Source organism: Acomys minous (genome assembly GCF_964271855.1).
Source record: "Acomys minous genome assembly, chromosome: 5".
Classification (NCBI taxonomy): Eukaryota; Metazoa; Chordata; class Mammalia; order Rodentia; family Muridae; genus Acomys; species Acomys minous.
Window position 1 is genome coordinate 16,941,674 of NC_140494.1, and position 20,117 is coordinate 16,961,790.

The 20,117-nt window shown below is 40.7% G+C and overlaps 1 protein-coding gene across 1 annotated transcript in view; it reads right to left on the reverse strand.

Moving 5' to 3' along the window:
- The window catches only part of ST8SIA6 (ST8 alpha-N-acetyl-neuraminide alpha-2,8-sialyltransferase 6), a 149,380-nt gene that overhangs the window by 25,600 nt on the left and 103,663 nt on the right, over positions 1 to 20,117 (reverse strand). The gene's annotated exons all lie outside the window — the stretch shown is intronic.

A 20,117-nucleotide genomic window follows, 5' to 3' on the forward strand; every position in this document is an offset into this window, starting at 1 on the left:
GCCCCCACCTCCGGCAGATCACACAGATCTTCTCCCCCACCTTCCTCACAACTCATCCTGTCATCCTATCCGGAGGCCGTCCTTGAGAACCCATGGGCCACAACGATGGTGAAGCAGTTAGGCTAGCTTCAGATCTTCACCCACCTTCCTTCCCCCAAATACAACTGTTCAGACTCATAACCAGCTCTGTAATAGGCTCCCCCAGCTCTCTGTCCCATTCTCAAGGGACTAAGCAGAGCTTGGTGGAACACCCTGCTTTCCTCTCTCCCTGTGTATTTTTTTCCAATCCTCCCATCCCCAACCATCCCCGTTCCTAAACAGCAGATCCCAACACCTATAGACCCACTGTAAGCAGAACCCCCCATAGCCACACCAAACAGAATCTCAGAGGCAGTCCATACCAGGCAGCACGCAGCCACCAAACTCTTCTAGAACCAGGAAGGGCAACAGAAACCAAGGAAGAAAATACCCACCCAACAAAGACAATTCTATCAGCACACAGAATTAAAATCATCCCAAACCCAGATGTCAGTGTAAAAAACACAATCAGTAAGAGCCAGGGCGATATGCCTCCACTAGCAACACTACTGTCATAGGTTCTGAGAAATGCAACACGGCAGAAGCAAATGGCAATGGCTTTAAAATAGCTTTTATAAAGGTCCTTAAAGAAGAAATGAATAAATCTCCTAAAGAAATCTATGCAGAAAGAAATGAATAAAACAGTTCAAGACATGAAAGTGAAGGTAGAATCAATTAAAAAAAAACATATGAACTGAGGGAAATCTGGAAATGAAAGCCCTAGGAACTTGAACGAGAATCTCAGAGGCAAGTCTCACCATCAGGGTACAAAAGTTGGAAGCGAGAATTTCAGGCACTGAAGACACAATAGAAGAAATGGATACCTTGGTCATAGAAAATATTAAACCTAAAAATCTGCAGGTATGAAACATCCAGGAAATCTGGGACACTATGAAAATATCTATGGATACTAGGAATAGAGGAAGGAGAAGAGACCCAAGTCAAAGGCATAGAAAAATATTTTCTGCAATATCATAGAAAAGAATTTCTCTAACACAGAGAAGGATGGTCATCAAGGTACAAGAAGCACAAGGAACACCAAATAGAATGATCCAGAAAAGAAAATTTTCTTGATTAAAATCATAATAAAAACATTAATCATACAGAACAAAGAAAGAATATTAAGCTTTAAGGAAAAAAGAGCCAGTAACATGTAAAGGCAGGCAGATTACAATAATACCTGATTTCTCAATGAAGACTGTAAAAGCCAGAAGGGCCTGGACAGATGGTGTACAGAGTCTAAGAGATCATAGATGCCAAGAATACTCTACATAGCAAAACTTTAAATTATAATAGATGGAGAAAGAAAGACATTTCGAGATAAAGCCAAATTTAACCAGGATCTATTTATAAATCCAGCGCTACAGGAAGTGCTAGAAGCAACACTCCAACCAAAAAAGGTTAACTACATTCATAAAAGACAGGTAATAAGTAATCCTAGACCAGCAAAGTCAAGGAAAAAGGGGGGGGCTGGGAGAAGCACACTACCATCACCATCACCATCACCACCACCACCACCACCAACAACAACAACAACAACAACAACAACAACAACAACAACAAAATAATAGAATCAACAACCATTGGTCATTGATTTCCCTCAACATCAATGGCCTCAATCTCCCAACAAAAAGACACAGACTAACAGAATAGGTGTGAAAACAAGTTCCATTCTTCTGCTGTATCCAGGAAACACACCTTAACATCAAGGCTAGAAATACTACAGCAAAGAGGATGGAAAAAGATAGTCCAGCCAAATGGACCTCAGAAGCAAGTTGTTACAAGCATTTTAACATCTGACAAAATAGAATTCAAACCAAAACTAATCAGAAGAAACAGCAAGGATACCACATACCCATCAAAGGAAAAATTAACCAAGAGGACATTTCAATTCTTAACATGTATGCCCCAAACACAAGGGCACCCAAGTATATAAAATAAACACTACTGCAGTCTAAATCATAAATTGACTCTCACACTGAGAGTGGAAGAGTTCAACATCCCACTCTCACCAAGAGCCAACAGACAGGTTATCCAGACAAAAACTAAATAGAAAAATGTTGGCAGTAACTGACATTATAAACCAAATAATACCTAACAGATATTTACAAAAGAATATATCTTCTTCTTAGCATCTCATGGAACTTTCTCCAACATTGATCACATACTCAAATACACACAAAGCATGTCTCAACAGATACAAGAAAACTGAAATAACACCCTATATAATATTTGAATACCACAGGTTAAATCTGGTTATCAACACCAACAGAAACAGGAGGAAGTTTATGAACTCATGGAAACTGAACAACTCTCTACAGAATAAAAAAAAATTGATCAAGACAGAAATTAAGGCACTCAGAGGAAGGGGGAACAGGATATCCAGATTTGACCTGATAGGCTGTGATCATATGGTGGGGGAGGAGGTCCCCTTCTGTCACAGGTCTAGGGGAGGGGAATAGGATGAAAGATGGAGGGAGGGGTGAGCAGGAAGATACAAGTGAGGGGGATAACAATCAGATGTAATCTGAATAATAAAATTTAATTAAGAAAGAAATGAAAGATGTTCTAGAATTGAATGAAAATGGATAGACAACATATACACACTTAAGAGACCCAATGAAGGCAACTGTAAGAGGCAAGCTCATAGTACTAAGTGCCTGCATACAAAACATACAATGACCAACACACATATGAACTTTCAGAGGCTGAGGGCCCTAGAGCTGAAAGGGAAAGTAGATGCATGCCCCATCTCTAATGCAAAAGCTATCTTCAGTTGATAACCACTTACAAATGAAAAATTGGTTTTCTCTAAGGGAGTCTCACAGGGAACACAAACTCTCCTTAAGGGTAGATCACACACCCAGCAGTAGATGGCCAAGAGAAAACAAACTCTGGGACATCTGTGGAGGTTCCTTTACTTAAAATGTCATCTCAGCACTTTTTTTTTTAGTTTAAATTTCCACTTTTATTTTACTTATCTATTTTTAATCCTAAAGGTTCTGCATGTATATTATGGATTCTGGTTTTGTGTTTTTACCGGATACCTGAATGTATGAATGAGTGTGCATCTGCGTCCATATCTGTTTCTTGCACCTTTTCTCAGGCTCTTTTCCTTCTGTTTGCTTTGTCTATTGTGATGTGTATGGTTTTGTTTTACCTTATTATGTTTTGGTTTATTGTTATTGGATTCCTGTGGATACAGATTGAGGGAGAACTAGAACCAGTAGAGGGAGAGAAAACTGTAATTAGAATATATTGTATGGAAAAACATCTATTGTCAATAAAAGACATAAAAACCCTCTTTTTGCTGAACTCTCTTGTTGACAAAGATCCTAGTTTTACTTAGGAAGATGTTTTTAAGGAAGGAAAAGAAGAACCAAGAAGCTTCCCCCTGAGATCGTTTCTGTTTTACAGCCTCATCTGGCACCATGTGAGATCCTGAATGAAGTCCTGTCCTATGAAGAATTTAATTATTTTAATGCTGAGTCAGTTACCACCAACATGCTACTCTGCAAAGCATTCTAAAAACATATTTCCATCTCTCTCTCTCTCTCTCTCTCTCTCTCTCTCTCTCTCTCTCTCTCTCTCTCTCCCCCTCCTCCCTCCCTCTCTCTGTGTATTAGAGAGAGCACACGCACACATGTATGCACACATGTGTCAGAACACACACACATACTACTCTGTATGTGTGTGTGTGTGTGTGTGTGTGTGTGAGAGAGAGAGAGAGAGAGAGAGAGAGAGAGAGAGAGAGAGAGAGAGAGAGAGAGAGAAGAGGGCTAAGGACAACCTCAACTGTTGGCCCTGAATTTCCACTCTGTCTTGACTTGTGTTCTCTCCTCTTCCCACTGGGCTGCGAATTCTGAATTCGATGTACTGCAAGCTTCCTGAGGGAGTGTCTTGTCTCCTCTTCCCATCTCACCATATAGAAACATGCCAATAGGTCCATTTGTCTTATGGGCCCTAGTGATTCGAACTTAGATTGTCTGGTTTGTTCAGCAAGTGTGTTTTGCACACTGAGACAATTCCCGGATCCTGTGAGGCAATTTTTAGGATAAATACTTTGGTTTATTTTGTGTGGATGTCTTTTTGTTTTTCAAAATCTTTCATTATTTTATGGACTTCCACATACTAGATCAATTCTGAATTGAATACACCTGTAAAAAGCACCCCAAAAAACCTCCAGACGGGAGGCCACACCTTGCACAGGTGGCCTATACCCACGGTCCTTTAGGGAGGCTGGCTCGCATCCACAGCTGTCTTCTGCTCCTAGAAAGCCAGCACTCATCTCCGGCATTCTTCCCAGACAACTATGAGGATTCCCTGTGGAACTTGTCATTTGCTTTTTGGATTTAGTCCCAAACTCACCTTCTGTTTCTGCCTGGCCTCTGGGAACTAGACACGTGTTCCTCCTTTGAACCTCTGGCTTCTGTATAGGTCCTTACTTTTCAAGTCTGCTCTCGGGCTCTGCTGAAAAGCGTTTCAAATATGAATGACCAATCCCCACCCTGTGTTTTTCCCTCTCCTTTTTATTCTCAATTGTGGGGTAATTAAATTGAGCACATAGAACTCTAGGATCTTCCTATAATTAGGCTGATGAATTTTCTGGCATTCCATAGTCACTTCTGTTTAGACCCTAGAACTCATGATTTGCTCATCCATATTGAAGAGCAGGGACAAACAGCCGGTGTCTTCTATGGTGGTACTTCCTTTTGCTACAGAAAATAATCCTCAAGATGATTGCAACTTATAAAGCTGGAGCTTTGTACTTGGTGCTCAGTGTGACCTCTTTTCCACCATAAAAGGATCAAAGAAAGCTTTAATGGAACAAACAGACTAGGAAGTGCTGGTCCTTGTGGCAGGTATGGCAAAATCTGTGGGAAATGATCACAGAAGAAAAACTGGGGCGTATGTGTGTTTATACCTCTCCCTAAGGAGAGGATTGGATCTGAAGTTATGTAGTTATTTAGGTATTGCTTTTTTTTTTTTGCTACATCATAGACATGGTGTATTGGTTATAGATACCAAGAATGTTAAATATTTTTTAAAAACATATTTTATTAATTTATTCATATTACATCTAAATTGTTATCCCATAAGAATGTTAAATATTATTAGTGAAACATGAATAGTAAGCTAAAAACTTATTTTAAACTGGAAATAACAACAGCTGCCATGTAGCGAGGGACTAAGTGATAAGTAAACTCCTACTAAGCATGTTACTATAAGGAATATTTCTTTAAATAAAGGTAAGCATCATTTCCATTTTACAAAACAAAGAGACTAAGGATAAGGAGTGGACTTGTATGATAATGATGATGATGATGATGACACTATTGATGATGCATGAACAGCCAAGAGTCAAATGCAAAACGTGTCTTTGTGATATTTTAGTGGAAGATGGACACAGTAGTAAGTTAGTCTACATAGAAAATTCCATTGCGGCCAAGACCCTATCTCAAAAAGAAAAGAAAGGAAGGAAGTATCGAAGTCCAGCTTTGACATCAACTGGGGAAACTGAGGAAGGGCATAGTTCCTGAGGCTGGCTGGTGACCCTGAAGACTTCCTCTGAGGCCAACCTTCCAGGCTGATTGTTACCAGCAAATTTATTATTTCTCTGAGAGCTTACATATTCCAGCATGATCTTTCAAGCAATATAAAAATTACAATGTGGTTACATTCTATTTTCTTTAAATGAATGATTACAATGAGTATAGGTAAGAAAACATATTCCTAAATACCTTCACATGATCAAGTGTTTTACATATTATGGGTAATAAACAAACATGAAAAACAAGTTGTTTCCATGAACCCGTACACATTTGTAATTAAGCAATTTGTTATATATTAACAGAATATGAGCAAGAAAGGTAATTTCTTAGTCAGCTTTTCTTTACTGGCAGGCTACAATTTGCAGTTAAGAAGAATCAATTATCTTCAAAAGTAATATCATGAAAATCTTACAAGAATCACAAATTGGAACTTCTATATAAAAAAAATCAGCTATCTCTACTTTAAACCCTAAAGCTACTCATCAATATCTTTTATTAAATCATATGAGGAAGATGAGGGCAAAAATAAGTATAAGAAATTAGTCACCTTGACAGCCAGCTTCAGTGAGAGTTACGTCAGCTAGTGCTAATGAGGTATTGTCTTTGCTCACCAACCTCAAAATGTTCCTAGCTGAGTTCTTTATATATTTTGGATATTAGCCCTTTGTCAGATGTAGGGTTTACACAATGGAATTACTATGTAGCTATTAAAAACAAGGAAATCTTGAAATTTGCAGGCAATGGCTGGAACTAGAAAAATATCATCCAGAGTGAGGTAACCCAGACCCAGAAAGACACACAGGGTATATACTCACTTATAAGTGCATATTAGCCCAACATAGATGTCATCAGAGAGATTCCACCCAGCAGGTGGACAGATGCTGGAACTAGATGCTGGGATTCACTGTTGGACTCTGGTTGGAGAGTGGTATGGAAGAATGAGGGGATGGAAGGACCTGGAAGGTTCAGGAGCCTCACAAGGAGATCATCAGGACCCAAGAGGGCCTGAAGAAGCTGTTGAAGTAACCAAGGACAATGCATGTAGTAAATGTAGACCCCCTGTTCAGCTATATCCAATGGACAGCTCATTCTCCATGGTTGTGGGGAAAGCAGAGACCACCTTTGACATGATCTCTGGTGCCCCCGATTTGATTATTTCCCCTTGGTGGGGAGGCCCGGCGGCACACAGAGGAAGGGGAAGCAGGTTACCCATATGAGACCTGATATGCTGTGGCCATATGGTGGAGGAGGAGGTCCCCTTTTGTCAGAGGTCTAGGGGAGGGGAATAGGGTGGAAGAGAGAGGGAAGGTGGGAATGAGAAGATCCAAGCGAGGGGATAACATTTAGTATGTACTCTGAATAAATTACAATAAGTTAAAAAATTTTAAAGTCCCTAGTTTTACTATTAAGAGTGTACTTTTTCTTCACTTCAAATTATTTCCTAAGATTGTCTGCATCAGAGCCAATAGCTAAACTATCTTTATGTAAGTTTGCTAAACAATCTATTTTCCCCTAAGATTTTCTACTTCAGAGCCACTAGCCAAAACATCTTTGCCTAATCTTGTTGAGCAATCTATTTTTCCAAGTTCTTTCTAAGGGTCATTGTTAGTGATCTACATCTGCAGGTTCTTTTTAACGGTGGTTGTTGAATCATTAATCTGCTCCAGCAGCAATGCTTGAAAGAGATCAAGCATTGTTACTGTGAGTGCCAATGATACTGCCCAGTGAGTGCCGGAAGCTCCTTTTACAGTACTCACACAATTCATATATTAAGGGGATCATGAGGACCACAAGACTAACAAGCAGAGCTATGCTCCATAACACTGTGAAGTCCTCAGGACTTGTAGTTCTTGGAGTTATGCCTGGCCGAGACACGCCCATTGTGGGGTATGCTAACTGGTGGGCCATATTCTGTGAGTTCTAGAGCTGTTTTGTTGCTCCTCCTGCATGGCCCCCAACAAGGACGGAAGAAGAGGAACAAGTTCAGAGCTTGTGTTACAAGTGGTGATGCACTGAGCAATCATACTGGCCCATAAAATGATTTTTCATAAGGCTTTCAAAGCAATGCAGTAAAAATAGTTTTTATCAATAAGTGGCACTCAGGTTAATGGATATGAATTTGGAGACCTATCTTTGCCACAATAATTAGTTCCAAATGGATCATGGGATCAAATGTAAAGGCTAAAACTGAAAGTCTTTGAAGAAAATATAGGCTGTTTTAGTTTATTTTCCATCACCGTGACCAAATTACCTGGCACAGACAAGTTAAAGTGGAAAGATTTATTGAACTCAGCGTTTCAGAGATTTCAGTATACCTTAGCAGGTAATAATGACAGTCCCAGCAGCAGGCTAGGGCAGTGCAGGTTATATCACAGTGGCCCAGGAGGCTGAGAGGCAGGAAGTGGTCAGGAAGGGTCCAACAGCAGCTGCCAGTGACTGACTTCCTCCACCAAAGCCCCACCTTGGAAAGTTTGCACATTCCCCCAAAATACCACCACCAAGCAATCAAATGTGATCCTCTGAGGAACATTACACATTTACACCATGACTTTCCACCCCTGTCACCCAAATAGTCAAGGCCACCTCATGAAGTAAATGCCTTTAATGCTACAGTGCCTTACTGTAGCATTAGGTAATAAACACTACCACCAATACTTGCTTAGGAGAGGCGAGTGGTGTTTGTTTCATCTTACACTTCCAAGTCATACTCCATCACTGAGAGACGTCAGAGTATGAACTCACGGCAGGAACGCAGAGGCAGGAACTGAAGCAGAGACCGTGGAGGAGTGTGGCTTACCAGATTGTTCCTCGTGGCTTACTCAACCTGGTTTCTTATACAACTCAGGATCACCTTCCCATGGATGGCACCACCCACAGTGAGCTGAGCACTCCTAAATCAATCAAATGCTCCACAGATTTGGCTACAGAAAAACTGATGGAGACATTTTCTCAATTGAGGTTCCTTTTTTCCTGGTGACTGACAGGCTTGGTTCAAGGTACCAAAACTAACTGGCACCATCTCTATAGTACTACTATTTCCAAAATTGTTCAAAAGTCCACGGTTTCAAGGTCTTCTGAAACCCAAGGCAAACTCTTAGCAGTGAGCCCCTGTGACAGGAAAAGGTTACATACTACCAATATACGATGAACATTCCCACTCCCCACCACCCAAAAGCAGTAGGAAGGTAGAAAGAGACAGGTTCAGAGCAAGAGCCAGACAGGAGAGCAAGAATTGTTGTAGTTATTTTACCAGGACTGTCTAATAATGTTTATTATCAGGCCTGTAATTATTATTAGAGCAGTATTTTCTAACCTGCTAGCAATCAATCAAGACACAGACACCTGTTATATTTTAAAATAGCCTTAGTTAATCTGGGGCAGGGCAGATATTAATCCCCTAAACTCCTTCCCATAGCGGGGCAAGCATGCCATCTGGTTGTAATAACTTCTCTCAAGCTACCTCCCATCCATAATCCCAAATAATTGCTGATGTTCTTCGTCTGGGCCAAGTCCTCCATCCACGCCAGACATGTGCTTCTCCTCCACCTAACCCATGATGCAGCCTTCTTCTCTTCTCCTCTCCTCAGGTCTCTTCCTCTCTCTCCCCAAACCCTGGAACTTTAGCCACGTCTGTCCCTTTGCCCTGCCCAGGTGGGATGGCCTTTTATTAGTCAAACTTGTTAGGCTCCTAGGCGAGGTACAGGTGGGTGGCAGAGACAGCAAGCAGTAATTAGCATCAAAACACACCAGACCAACCTCCAACAATCTTAAGCACTTGAACTCCATCAGGGTACATGGTATTGTGATGTTATCTTGGAGAACCTTGGGTAGCACCAGTTTCATAGCTATAGTATTCCTACCTGGCTTCTATCTAAACTGTTCCCACTTATTCCCTGCAGCTTGTCTTGGGAGGTGTTCTTTGTTGCCAGAATTCCGACATCCTAGCCTCTCCATTTAAGTTTGGGAATTAAGTTTGAGAATATCACGCATTACCCAGGAGCTCCACACGTAGAGTCTGACCTTATCAACTGCTGCCTGACATTGCAAGCTTTTCTCTGGAACCTTGGTGGAAGCCTCCAAGACACCATAACTCATGCGTTCTGCATGTCTACAAAGTCGGAGTTACATAGATGGTGCCAGGGTGTGTTTGCCAGCTTCTGAAGTAGGTGGATGCCCTGAGAAAACAACTAAAGAACACATGGATTACATGGATGGCTTCATTTCCCAGGGAAACATTTCCTCGAGCTTCTTTGTGTGTACAGAAGGCTTTATTGGCACTCCCTTCTCAAGGGTAAACCTTTTAAATGAACCTACAGTGAGTTCTGGCAAAATCCCTATTGTTCCAATGCAAAGGACAAGGCTTCTCTTTACAAGCCCTGATCTCTTTAGGAAGACTTTCCTTTCCCATCACTTATAACACTCCCTCTCTCTCTCTCTCTCTCTCTCTCTCTCTCTCTCTCTCTCTCTGTGTGTGTGTGTGTGTGTGTGTCTGTCTGTCTGTCTGTCTGTCTCTCTGTCTCTCTGTCTCTGTCTGTGTCTCTCTCTGTCTCTCTCCCTCTCTCTGTGTGTGTGTGTTTGTCTGTCTGTCTGTTTCTGTCTCTGTCCCTCTCTCTGTCTTTCTCTGTCTCTCTGTCTCTCTCTCTCTCTCTGTCTTTCTCTGTCTCTCTGTCTCTCTGTGTGTGTGTGTCTGTGTGTCTCTCTGTCTCTGTCTCTCTCTCTCTCTCTGTCTCTCTCTCTGTCTTTCTCTGTCTCTCTGTCTCTCTCTCTGTGTGTGTCTGTGTGTCTCTCTGTCTCTGTCTGTCTCTGTCTCTGTCTCTCTCTCTCACACACACACACACACAGCTAGAATGTATTAGACTGTATATTTTCAAATCTACCCACTCAGTTTTTTTGCTTCCAAGTTTAACATTAAACCTTCATAAAATCAGTCAGCAATAACCATGCCACAGCCTGAATGCTATGTTGTCTTGAAATGTCTTCCATCAAATTAATTACTTGTCATCTTTGAAGGCAGCTTTTCCCCCAGTCTTAAGATACGAACCAAATCCTCTGCCAGTATATAACACTAATGGCCCTAGCACAGTGCTCAGTGGAGTCCTTTTTTCCCATCCGAAACACAACAAAATATGTTCACACTTTCTGCATTTTTGTCAAAAATTTGGTCTTGCCAGAATTTCTGATTCAGCTCTACTTACAGTCTAGAGTGTTTATAGCCCACATCCATATCCAAATGTCACCAAATTCCTCCCTAAAATCAGTTGAAAGGCAGAGGAACTACATACTCATATTTAGCCATAGGAATGATCACTCTTCTGTGGTACCAATTTCCTCTATTAGTTACTTTTCCATCATGGTGCCATGACGTTGACAGTATAAGGAAGGAAAAGTCTTAGAATATTTCAGTTCACCATGGCAGGGAAGATATGGTAGAGCAGTTCGGTGAACAATATGGTATTCCAGGAGGCAGAAAGTAAGACACGAAGTTGTTAGGGATATTATCTCCCAAGGACCTGCCCTTAGGGGCCCATTTCCTCCAGCTAGTACACATCATCCAATGTTCCCGTAATTTCCCAGATAGTCTCATGTTGGGACTGATCTTTCAAATCATGAGCCCATGGGAAAACCATTATGTATCCAAACCGCAGCATAGTCATAAAGCTTCAGTTGGGGAATACTTTATTCGATGCAAAACCAAAATTATCAGTGACAAAAGAAGGACAAATTGCATTACATCAGAATTTAAATGCATTGTGCTTCACAGGACACAGCCAAGAAAGGGAAAAAGCAGCCTACAGAACGGGAGAAAATTCTCTCGAATCATTTTTATGATTAGAAATTTGCTACCAAAAAAATCTATAAATTACAGTAGCAACTCAACAGTAAAATGATAGTTCAATTTTAAAGTAACTCAAGGACTGGATTAGATATTGTTCTACTGTAGATACAAAATAGTTGCTGTGCATATCAAAGATATTTGGCCACATGAATGACAAGGGAAATGCAAATCAAATCCACAACCCAGAAATGTCATGGAGGATAAAGAAAAATTTAGGCCTTAACATGTAATCAGGACTGTACAATGGTGCCGTTGCTTTGGAATAAAGATTTCAGTTCCTCAAAATACTAAACATACAATTACCATGTGACTATTAGTTCCACTCCTAACTATATACTAAAAGAAATGAAAACATATATTCAAAAACAAAGCCAAAAGAAACCAAATGTCCATCACCAAAAAGAACAGTGGACAATCTCAGCTATCAACTTAATGGGACCTGGAATCACCTAGAAAAAGTTCTTGGCAAACCCCTAGGGCACTGGCTCCCCTCTGGGCATGCCTGTGGAGATGATTATCTTGACTGGATTGGGTTGGGAAGCTCTGCCCACTGCGGGTGGTGCCATTCCCTGGGCTTGGACTCTAGACTGTATAGAAGTGAGATAGTGAGCTGGGTGCAAGCATTCTTGACCCACGGCATCATGACTGTAAATGTAATATGACTAACTGCTGATGCAACTGCCCCCCCCAACTGTAACCAACGAGCCAAAACAAAGCCTTCTCCTTTAAGATGCTTTTGATGAAGTCTTTTTTATCACAGCAACAAGCAAAGTAACTAAAACAAACAGTAACAAAGCAGCAGACCTACATATTAGGACAATTTACCAGAGGGAAGCACTTAAACATGTGGGTAGATCTTAAGAGCATCATGCTAAGAAAAAGAAGCTAATAAATAAAGGAGAGCATGTTGACCATGCTGTACAATTCCATATGTATTAAATTTCCTGAGGAGGCAAACATATATAGCCAGAAAGCAGATCACTGGCTGACAAAGTCATAACGGAAGGAAAAATAGGAAGCTACTATAAATGGGAATAGATATTTGGGTATAATGAAAATATTATGGAATTAGTCAGTTTTGATCGTTTATAGATTGTAAATATGCTTAAGACACTGAGTTATATTAAATTATTTTTTGAAATTGTACAGTGTGCCTTTAAAATTATCCTGTGTTCAAATCATCATGGCAACTTGGGTCTTCATTTCCCTCCTCTCCATTTTGGAGAAGGCCACCAGTCCCTCATGGGTGACAAGACTTAGGGTATCAGAGGCCAGTGAGTTCTCCACAGAGGAATTAGAATGCTAAAATGAGAAAAACAATATTTGGGAGCATGAAAACTTGATATGGTGTGGTGGTCTAGCCCGTCCAACCCCAGACATTACATTGAGAAATAAAAAAAGGACTTGAAACAACTTATGAGTTCCTAAAAAAAAAAAAAAAAGCAAGATACAGAAATAGAACTCAAGAACCTGATGGAGAAAAGAAATACTCAATACTGCTAAAGACATAAATAAAATATAAAGTATGATATGGTTTATAGTTTTGCTGAGTGCTCAACCTTATAATACCTCAATCCACTCAAAGCTCTTCATAACCCGTCAGCCACAGAGAAGCCCAAAACTGTACTAGTGACACAGACCATTGGGTAAAGCACTTTTTGTGCAACTCTGATGATCTGGAAACCACATAAAGGCGGAAGCAGAGAACCAGCTGCGAAAAGGTTTTCTCTGACCCCCATACCAGTGTTGTGACATGCACAACTCTACACACACACACACACACACACACACACACACACACACACACACACACACACACCATGACAATTAAAGGTGCTTCTTGGTCTCCCAGAGAGCCCAACTGGCTTCCCAGCACTTAGCCCAGGCAGTTTACAACTGTAACTCCAGTCCTGACAGATCTCATACCATCTTCTGGCATCCTCCACAGGCACCCTCACATGTGAATACACACACACACACACACACACACACGCCAAAATTCAATAGAATCATTTCAAGCCTCCATCTAAGATGAGAGAATGTATAAAGACCGAACTGAGGCAGCATCAGATAACTGAGTGTTTCCCTTCATGGCTTGTATATGCATGGGTACCATTAAGTTTATGAAAGATGAGCTCATCTGTTTGAGTAACGAAACCAATGCAAAATAAAACATGAGAGAATGTGATTATCAAAGCAAAGGAACAGAAACTTTTTGATTGTGCTGAGAGCCTCGCTGTAAAGGGGCACTGTTAAAACACTGGCTGATACGGTAGCAATGCTTAAACAAGCTCTGCAGTGCCAATGACGCTGAAGCCAATGTTATAAAGACAAGAAGACTGACTGACGTGGGGTAGCCTACAGGGAGGCGTATCTGACAGTGAGTACAGCAATGTGGCCACTACTGAGTGCAACTTGGCACATAAGTTTTGGAAGAGAATTTAGAGTCCAGTGAGTCCCATGGAAGTGTGATGCATTTTTATGGAAAACTTTGGATTCTAAAAACTAAAAAAAAAAAAGGAACTAGAGGAACTGGTTTCTACTATAAAATGCTGCAGAGGTGATGGCAATGGCGTGGTTTTTGATGCTTTTCTAAATGCACAGACATGCCGAATGGCGTGACAGATAGACGGTGATATGACACGGTATTAACGGTGAAAAATGGTCCTGATGCGGAGGAAACGGAAAGAGGCTGTCTCGGTCTGACAACTGACCCAGAATACCTAGCATAAAGTGCATGCTTCTGCTTAAATTTGAGCAAGAATAAAATATGCATTGCTTTTGGCTGTCATCACAGGCATCATACACAAATCATAAGCAGCAAACATTTAAGGAGACGGGAAGGAGGAAGAGAGTGGCTCAGAAAAATGAGGCCTTGTATAATCAGAAGCACAGAATAGAGATGATGCATGCTTCTCCAAGAAATTTGTGCTTCAGAACGCTCTGCCTGGGACGCGAACATGAAGGGCTGTCTGCACGACAAAGACTAAACTGGCAAGGTGGTAACGAGGAGAAACACTACAGTTGCGTTGGAATAAAGATAACTGAAAACTTGGTGGTGAAACTCAGTTTGGTTTTTCAGTTCAAAGACTTCTTGCAGGGTATCAAGTGACTCGTTTATCAGTTTATTTGCAGACCTTGTTTACTTACACCAAGCTAAATTTAATAAAACTGCCTTAGCAATGTGAATATGTACTTTTTGAATTAGTATATGTAACGTTTCATATGTAAGTTTATTTTTGTCTTGTGAATATGTACTTTTAGAATTAGTATATGCAGTGTTTTATATGTAAGTTTGTTTTGTCTTGTGAATATGTACTTTTAGAATTAGTATATGTAACATTTTATATGTAAGTTTATTTTGTCTAACACTGTATTTTGGGAGCCTGACAATGAAACTATTAGACAATTTTAGAGTCTTTAAAAAGTTTTAAAGTATATTTATTTATTCTGTGTCTGTTCATGTGTGTATACTATGTCACACATGTGGAGGTTGAGGGATGAATCACAGGGGTCTATTCTTGCCTTGCATCCACCTTGAGGGTCCTGGGGATTGAACTCGGGTCATCAGGCTTGGTGGCAAGTGCCTTTACCAGCTGAGCCATCTCACTGTCACAGTCCTAGGATATTTTCTTATATATTCAACACAAAATAAAGATGACTATTGAATTTTAATTTAATCAAACCTGGGGGTTAGCTCAAGATTTAATAAAATTGTCAGCATGTAATCCTTCTTGATAACAAAATAATTGGTCAGAAAGTATCTATTTTACAAATCGTTTGCAAGGTCTTATTCATTAACATTTCCACAATAGCACCATTTTCAATCATTAGGTTTTCATCTTATATCTCAGAAACATGAGTATGTTTTAATAAATCAATTGGTGCTAGAGAACCCTACCCAAACCTAAAATCAATATAATAGTATTTCTAGGACAGAAAAGGTGAGAATTAAGTATGGTTGTCGTCCTTGGTAATTTCTGTAACTGATTTCACAAATGAATAAGTCCTTTTAGCTTGAGAAAGCTAATGTGGTAATTACCATGCAAGTTACCTAGGGGATCTAAGGCTAATGGCTAGAGCTCAAAGATCTATTGGGATGCAACCTGCCTACCAGACGTTTTCAGAGCCTTACAGAGGAATGTTAAGGGGTGCAGTTGAGCAAGTGGGGGAGGGGGAGACATGTTTAACTTCAACTTAACTTTGAGCTCTGTGTTGTGCTCAAATATCTCAGTGCCATGCTCAAACAAACAAACAAAACAAATCAGTGGAGACTGATTTATCCAAGTGAGTGGGAAGGACATGAAGAATGGCAATTTCTTAAGCTGAAATCTGGGGGGGGGGGGGATTTTATGTACTGCCTTGGGGGAGTGAGAAGACTCCTAATAAGAAAATCAATAAATAGTTTTAAAAGCAGGGATGACAGGCACCTCACTATGGCTGACTTTGTGCAACTCTATTGAAATTGAAGGTCAAGGGAAAAGGGACACAGAGCATCTTCAACTCTTGTTTAAATATCTCTTTAACTAGGTCCAATTAAGACATCATAAAAGTGATCCACTGCTACAGTATCGACGGTCTAGGGGAGAGGAAGGAATAAGTGTGTGTGTGTCCCATCGTGAACACGTTTACACAGAAAGGGGAATAAGCAATGAAATCCCACAGCAAGCAGAAGCTCTGATGCAAAGGGGTGTTGAGGAACACTCCTATTAGGAAAGAAGGGTCACCATTGGATGGAAGTGTAATAGGCATGCATCTTTGTCTTGTAGACGGGCTGGACAGACACTTGCTGTGCAGACCAAGTTGGCCTGAGCCTCCTCTGCTCCCCCAGTGCTGGGATTGATGGCTTCAGGAAAGCAATAAAATGGATGTTAAAACTTCTCGTTTCCAGGTAAAATATCAAAGAAGAAAGAGATCCCAATAACAGGCTTCAATATTCTCAATCCCAACAATTAAATGGTAAAATGAGTAAAAGCCTTGGCATCTATAAAAGAAGAAAAATTCTCATAGTGAAAAAGAAAGCCTGCTGCAAAGAGGGAATTCCTTGCCCTTGTTTTTCTTGCTTGCTGAGCATGCTTCCCTTAGCACTGATATATTTTCAGAATAAGGGAAGGTCTTCTAGGCCTAGTTGTCCCAGGGTAAGTTCAAACACAGCCTGCCCAAACTGGGCTCATCTTCTCAGAAAGCATTTTCCTTGGAAAGCTGTGTTTTGGTCATTAGCATCATAATGACCCCAGTCACTGAAAATAAGCATTGACATTTACCTTAATTTTTCCTTCTCCTTTAATTATGGATCTGAAATCAAAACTAACTAAGACCCGCTGACAGCCAATCACAAAGATTTATATGACAGACCACTGGAGGCACATGCATGATAGGCCATGCCCAGAAGAGCTCAAAGTCAAGTTTCGTCCTCTACATTCCATAGACACCATTGATATTCCAGGTCCCCGTTCTCATGTGGTCACTGTTGTATAACCAGCCCCTTATCTGCTCTGGCTCTGCATGCCCACGTAACACTCCAGCTCAAACAGCAAGTGTGCTGACTAAATGCCTTCCCTAACGCAGTGAATCCATCGTGCAATTGCCCTGTTAGGACCATCTCTATCGGTCCCTGGTATCCACGGGATGTCCAGGGACTTGTCTCACTAATCAGCGCCCTGTGCATCCTCAGGACCTCCCAACTCTGCCCACAAGCACCCGCTTTATTCCAAGGACATATTTACAGGTCCCACCCAGGCAGACTTGAAGTTCTGCCTTCCTCCTTCCCACATTGGTGCCTCCCTGTCTGTCCACCCCAGAGCTGATGCCAAGCTCTGTTCCCTTCCAGAAAACATATCACAAAATTATATGTACAGTGATCTTGCTCTACCATATCACATTTATCTGAAATAATCTTTCTGAAACTATGCCATAAATAAATTCATATTTTATGTGTTTATGTGTTGCCTTTTGGGAACTGACTTAGCATTCTTTGAGGCTGGTTAAAGAAATCGGATTTTCTGGCTTATTTCATGTATCCATCCACTGAGTTATTTATTGAAGCCCTATACTGGGTAGTAAACGTACTACTGTACTTTCAGAGTAAGTCCTAAACAAATATTTGTGGGTGAATAAATTGTACCCTTTCTCCTAGCAAATAGCATATTTATTTAAGAGAGAGAGAGAAAAAAGACTTTTAAACTCTCTTATTTTTAGCTCATTTGACCACAGAAATCCTATAATTTTTAATAGTCCCCAGGAGTCAACCGTAGGAAGCTTCAACAATTGGGTTTCAGATAGATTTTTATTATATATTCACTTGCTCATATTCTTGAGAATTTAATGTCACTTTTGTAATGGCTGCTAAAAGAACATTACTGCCTTTTAAAACCATACATTTTATACTTCAGTTTGACATAAAATGCTATAAATAAATCAGATGGAAAACTATTTAGCTACTTGACATCTATAATAACAGGGGGTTGTTTCTACAACGCCAGATTTATAAATAGGCAGAGGCTCCCAGATTTGGTTATTACGATTTAATTGCACAAACTTCTGTTGAGGGTTTATATCATTTAGCTAACAAATATGTCTATAAAATAAGCATTATAATATATTACATATTCAAGCAAATGAATAAATGTCACTGTAACTATTCTCTTGAATTGCAGCAAACAATAAGTGGTATGGCCCCAGATGTTTACTGCAATTGGCCCTGAAGCGATAGATGGGTTGCTGGGTAATCACCATGGTTACTGATGCACTCTTTATGTGGGAATGGTACTGAGGCAAAATGGTACCATCTATCATACAGCTCCCATCCATCATAATATACAGCAGGCATGCTCATCATGTAGCTTTAGGTTTAAAGAGACTGCTTAGTTTTGTTTAAAGTAAGGAAGGCTCGGGATGTAGCTCAGCTGCAGAATCCTTGGCTGGAATACATGAAACCCTGGGTTCAAAATCCTATACCACATAAACACAAAGTGGTGATGATGCACACCTGTAATCCCAGCATTCCAGAGGTGGAGGCGGGAAGATCACGGGTCCAAGGACATTCTTGAGTACATAGCCAGTTAGACTTTATCTTTAAAAGGAAGATAAAAAGAATATCTTTAAAGAGAAAATATTATTTTAATTGTGCCCAATGTGCGTGAGAACTTGCAAAGCCAATTTAAGTCTCTGAATAGCACTCCTTCCTTCCAGAGAGGATTTACTTTCTGCTTCTATTAGTTATCTAGGCGAAGGGCAGAGCTCCTAAAGCCAGCCAAGGATGGAAGTAATTCTAATTCAGGCTCCAATTCTTTTGAGAACTGGCCTTTGTGAGCGAGGGATTCTGGGAGCGCTGCTTAACTTCTCTGCTCTCAGCCCTTTGACATTCAGTACACATCTTGTAAGAAAGAGCAGTCTTAGATGCTGGGCTACTTTCTCTGCCTTTTCCTTCCCAGGATTCTCCTGCCTCTGTAGCTTTCGGTGCCTATACACGGGTGTCCTATGCACTTTGATTTTCTTCCCTTACTCTGGGGAGGCTTGCTCTAAATCAATGGCCAGAAGTTTAAGAGCTCACAGGCCTGCATGGATTACTGCTGTCACTTTACCTGTCTTCAGCTAAGTAGCTTAGATTGATCTTCAATAGCTCAATAAGTGGTATCTCCTCATCCCCTCTCTGCCTCATCCCATCCTGTGTCTATAAGCAGACTTATCTTATGATGGTGCAACTTTCTATCAGGTGTCAAGTATATAGTCTTGAACTGGATGATGCAACACAAAATGTCTTGGAGCATCCAATTAAACTGGCATCCCTATCTGAGTCTATATTCTTTACTTCTGTGTGGCTATGAATTTGCTATCTGCCAAAACACCTTAAAGTGAAGAATTATTATTTTCTCATTTCTGGCTCACAGTCACAGATTTGGTCAAGAGCTCCACCTCATGTTTCGGATGGAGCATCACGGTGGCTGGAGCCCCAGTAAAAGAATTTCTTTACCTCATGGCTGGCAGGAAGCAGAGACAAACGTCCAGGGACCTTCAAAGACATGCTACCTATGACCTACTTCTCCCGACCAGGTCCTTCTCCTGAAGTTCTTAGCATCTGCCATCCCCCAGCAAGAAGCAACAGCACTGAGCACCTAGCACTCAGAAGGTCCTCTAGGAAATCCTGACATCTGCATGTCTACCCAACAGTAAGTTCAGTGATGCTCCCACCTCCACTTCCCACAGCATTGGGTTAGGGACACGCCTGGGACCATGCCCACCTTCTCATGTGGGCTCTAGGGATTTGAACACGGCTCCTGAAGCTTACATTGAAAGCTGTTTAATCCATCTCCTCAGTCCATCTAAAGTGATGACATCATGGGCAATTCTCTTCCTTCCACCAAAGTCTCTGGTGATATAACATTTTTTTTACAAAATAAATATTGAGTGAATAGAAATCATACAGAGGACTGACATCAGTCTAACATACAGTAAACAGCATAATAAGAGCTCTCCTTGAACTTTGACTTCTTTGGAGTTAATTCCAGTAGCAAAAATATCAGCCACTGAAATAAAGTACCATAGTTTCACAAGACTGTAGAGGTCAGTCAGCTGTTCTGACTGCTAGCTAGGCCCTCCTACTTTTTTTTTTTAACAACATGCTGACTTTCTCCTCTAAATATTCAAATAAC